General features: G+C 30.4%; 1 long non-coding RNA gene across 1 annotated transcript; it reads left to right on the forward strand.

The window, feature by feature from the left end:
- Positions 1 to 749: 749 nt before the first annotated feature.
- On the forward strand, positions 750 to 3888 carry LOC128042461 (uncharacterized). The gene is made up of 3 exons (XR_008197995.1): positions 750 to 1748; positions 1885 to 1965; positions 3053 to 3888. It is a non-coding gene; the product is annotated as an uncharacterized LOC128042461 (long non-coding RNA).
- The last annotated feature ends 1250 nt before the right edge of the window (positions 3889 to 5138 follow it).

Genomic DNA, 5138 nt, shown 5'->3' on the forward strand with positions numbered 1-5138 from the left:
CAACTTATAAAAAATAAAAAAATTTAGAATAGCAAAGCAGCTGTTTTGTTCAAAATGAAAAAATTTTATGGTACTTTATAAGAAGCGCCGCTAAAAGGTAAGCAATAGCGCCGCTTTCTACAAAAGCAAAAAAATAAATCAACTTATAAAAAAATAAAAAATTTAGAATAACAAAAGCGGCTGCTTTTGTTCAAAATGAAAAAATTTTGCGGCGCTTCTTAGGTAAGCAATAGCGGCGTTTTCTATAAAAATGCCGCAAAAAATAAATCAATTTATAAAAATAATAAAAAAATTTAGAATAGCAAAACGGCGTCGTTTTGTTCAAAATAAAAAAATTTTGCGGTGCTTTATAAGAAGCGCCGCTAAAGGTAAGCAATAGCGGTGTTTTCTATAAAAACGCCGCAAAAAACAAATCAATTTATAAAAATAATAATAAAAATTTAGAATAGCAAAACGGCAGTCGTTTTGTTCAAAATGAAAAAATTTTATGCACTTTATAAGAAGCTAGCTAAAGGTAGCAATAGCGCGTTTTCTATAAAAACGCAAAAAATAAATCAATTTATAAAAAAATAAAAAATTTAGAATAGCAAAAGCAGCGTGTTTTATTCAAAATAAAAAATTTTATAGCTTTATAAGAAGCGCCGCTAAAGGTAATAATAGCGGCGTTAAAAACGCATAAAAAATAAATCAATTTATAAAAATAAAAAAATTTAGAATAGCAAAACGGCGTCGTTTTGTTCAAAATGAAAAAAATTTGCGGCGCTTTATATGAATCGCCGCTAAAGGTAAGCAATAGCGGCGTTTTCTATAAAAACGCCGCAAAAAATAAATCAATTTATAAAAAAATAAAAAAATTTTAGAATAGCAAAACGGCGTCGTTTTGTTCAAAATAAAAAATTTAGCAGAGTAAAACGGTGGAATTTAATTTTTAGTGGTGTTTTTATTGAAAACACCGCAAAAGTTATACAATTAGTGGCGTTTTTTATAAGCGCCGCAAATATTACAATACTAAAACGGGGTCGTTTTCTTCCCCAAATCAGATTTGACTTAAAAAAACTTAAAACTGGGCGGGGTTTTGTGTTACCAAATGCCGCCAACCCCTCCCCCAAAGTTCTGAAAACAAAATCCTTCACTTCAAAATTTCGCTTTCCCTCACTTCAAATACCGCCGGCGATGCCTCCCCTCAAGCTCCCTTGCCTATCGTCGTTATTTTCTAAGTCCACCATCACTGGCGCCGCTTCCACCTCTCTTTTTGCTCATAAGAAGACCAAGGGTTTTTTTCTAAGTTCCCGAAATGATGTTCCTTTTCCTGATTGGTCCAATTTTTGGGAAGAAATCATAGTGAATTCTTTTTCTAGGATTCCAAAAACGAAAATGGGTTATATTTCGGCCATGGGTTCTTTTTGCTCACTGAGTTTTCTTGCAACTCATGTATATGTTGCGCATACTTTTTCTGCCTAACATAACAGTAAGTGCATTTGGCCTGCTTCCTCTTTCATTGCCTCTGTTCGTTAGTTTTTTTATTCTTTTTAGACTCAAATTCTTTGAAATTATGAGGAGAAATGTGAAGAAAGAAAAACAAACAGATAAGGGTGATGCATCTGCTGAACCGGTTTGAACCAAGGTGGCGGGAGTGGCCCAAGATGAGTCGGCGGATGTTGAGTCGAATCAACCGAATCGAGAAAAGGATGCGGCAGATAGGAGGGTTCTTCACTCCAAATACCTTGCTGTGATGACCAAAATAAGCGGTTATTTTTATTTTTCTTCTTCTTCTTTTCCTGAAAGGATATTAATCTCATTTCACTAGTTTTTTTTTGTTTTAATTTTCTTTCCAGATTTGAGCAAAATTATTGCTTTTTCTAACTTGAATTTTTGGCGGTGCAGGTGCAAGGGAAGAAATATCGAACGTGGATTCTAATAAATTTAACATAAACATTAATAAAGTCGACAACTTACATCAACAAGGTTTCCCTTTGCTTTTCCTTTAAGTTTTAGAGAATTTGTTTTCATTTACTTGTTACGTCTCATTTTGTTGTTCTGAAATGGGTTTGTTTTGTTTTTTTTTCTTTTTCATGGCCAAATGCATTGTTAATTTCTGTGAAGTATGGGGGTTTTGGTGTTTTTTATGAATTGTTTTCTTTTTATGGGTTGTTTGTTTGTTCACATTACTGTTCTTGTAAAATAGATGCTATTATTCTAGCTGATTCTTAAGTTGAAAAAGCAATGAATTTAGATTGTATTTTTGCATTATGTATCTATTGTCAAGATTGTTAAAATGTACTATCTAAACGATAGAAGATTCTTTAGGTTTTTGCTTTGTTTAGGGACCAATTCATGGAATTTTTTAGGGATCTAGTGGTGTTTTATTCAGTTCTTTGAACCAAAAACTTGATGGATTATATGGGAATTTTTTTCCATTAGAAGAAATTTATATATAGGTTTCTATAGAGTGAAACAGTCTTTACTATTTTATGAAGGATTGTGCATTAAGCTCTATGGTACCAATGCTGAAAGATATGTAGATAAGCTAGCTAGATCTTACTTCATGTTAATGGATATGCTATTTATCTAGACTTTCTTAATTCTTATATAATATTCTTACATGCATAAATGTTCTTTGAGGAGTTGTGTATTTTCGGTTTATTAAACTTTCGTTCTTGAAACACAAGTTCATGCTCTTGTTTCATGTACACAAGGATAAGAATATGTTGGATTGAAACATATAAGCACTAGGAGAAGAAGGTAGTTGATGATATAGAACTGAGTTTTTATTGTTGATAAATGTATGTATGTATGTTCTAAGATGTTTTGATTCTGAGCTACAAGGAAAGTTAAAATAATGTTGAAAAAAGATTGTCATATGGTGTTAGATAGATATGCTGTAGAAATGGAGCATGTTGTCGTATACAAGGTTATTTATTCTATTGCATATAATGTTACTGAGCTCAATCAATGAAGTTATATGTTGTGCTTGGTCTATATCCATGCTGAAAATTTCTTCTTTTCCTTTTTAGTTGATGTTCATTGTTTAGAAGATCTTGTTTTTGCGTAGTGCTGGTCTTGAAGCTCCTTCAATTTTTGTGGTTAAATTATCGAGGGAACTTAAGAGAAACCGGGTATTTCAATTATTACGAGAAGGGAATGATCATTTGGTTCGAAGATGATGGAGGTCAACGCTGGATATTCTGTTGAATGAGAAACAACTGCCAGAGTGTCGAAAATCTGCTGATAAAGGGAAAAAGCCAGCAGAAAAAGATGCAAGCGCTTCTGCATTTGTAAACCATGGTTCGTTCCTTGCTTTAGATGACCCAATGGTGTTTGATTATTGCTATTTTCCCACTTTTTCCAATGACATGAAGAAATTTCTCAAGGGTTATCATAGCTACCATGTCTGTTTTAGCTTTAAGATAAGATGTATGGTTTACATGCTTTTCTACCAGATTGTCCCACTCATTGCTACCATGTGAGTCTATCTGCAATGCTTATTGCCATTTTAGAAAAAAAGGACCAATCTATTATTCATTTCTATTAGGTCAGTTTCTGTTTTTAATTTGGTCGTTTAAATTTGAAATTTTACAATTTAATCATCTAATTTTATAATATCATTAACTAATTTAAATAGTTAATACCGTTAAATGAGAATAATATTTCGATTTTAATCGTATTTTTGACTTTCGCAATTAAATGAGAATAATATTTCGATTTTATTTTCATTAGAAATTATAATTCGACAACTCAACGAAACAATTATATTAGTCTCATATTTCAATTTTTTCCATTACTTTGAAATATTTTTTCCATTACAAGATCATTTGCACCATTTTTGTGGGATATATTGCATGTCTGCAAATGCCTTGTCTTTCAATTTGTCATTCTGCTATAATTCATGCCTTGTCTTTTAATCGCTATAATTCATGCCATGTCTGCAAATGACTATGGCTTGTTGCCTTGTTGCCTTGTAGGCCCGAATGACTATGGCTCTAATATTTGTTCATATGAACTTGTTTGCGCATACTGCTTTCTCATTTAGGCTGTAGTTGCTGTTCACTTTTGTCTTCTTTATTAGCCAAATTTACTTCATTGCCTTCATTTTTGTTTTTCTTACTTACATTTTTAGGTAGTAATGTACTTCATCTTTTTTGCGAGATTTGCTTGAAATTGAGGAAATATAAGGTATCTATTCCTATGTTTCCCTAATTAGTTTTCATAAAAAAATGTCCAACTTAATAACTTATATAATTCACATAATAACTTACATAATGAACAACTTAACAACTCACATAATTTACATAATACATATATATATGTCATACCATATAACTTAATAACTTATATAATTCACATAATAACTTACATAACTTAATAACTTAACAACTCGCATAATTTACATAACTTAATAATTTTAAAATATATCATTCCATAACTTACAAATTAAATACAATAATTAACAACTCACATAACTTAATAAGTTATACATGTTATATCATAACTCACATAATAACTTACATAACTTAATAACTTATATATATGCATAACTTAATAACTCATATTATTTACATAACTTAATCATTGTAAAATATATCATTCCATAACTTACAAATTAAATACAATAATTAATAACATACATAATGCATAACTTTTCAACTATTTTATATGTGTTGTTTTATTTCAACTACTTTATATGTGTTGTTATTGTTGTAATTAGTTACTAACTTTTCAACTATTTTATGTGTATTGCGATAAAATGCCTAGAAGAAAATCTGAATATGATGAAGATGTTTCAAAGAATCGCAACATTCGTAAATCATAGTGTAATTGTATAAATATTTTTATCATTTTAACTTTTAACATTTTTGTAAAAATAATATGAATTATATTTTATTTATTGATATTAATATTATTTTATTCGTTTAATTTGAAATATTATATAGATTTATTGTTTTTGACTGGTTTAGATTGTGTTCCTTTTGATTTGTTGCTACAGGATGGCTGAAAATATGAAAAATTAAATTTCACAAAAATCTCAAAATTAGTGGCGTTTTTAAAAAAAGCGCCGCTAAAGGCCACCAAACAATAGCGGCGTTTGTGGGAAAAGCGCCGCTAAAGAACATGACCTTTAACGGCGTTTGTGGGAAAAG

The sequence above is a fragment of the Gossypium raimondii genome, chromosome 7 (assembly GCF_025698545.1).
Source record: "Gossypium raimondii isolate GPD5lz chromosome 7, ASM2569854v1, whole genome shotgun sequence".
Lineage (NCBI taxonomy): Eukaryota > Viridiplantae > Streptophyta > Magnoliopsida > Malvales > Malvaceae > Gossypium > Gossypium raimondii.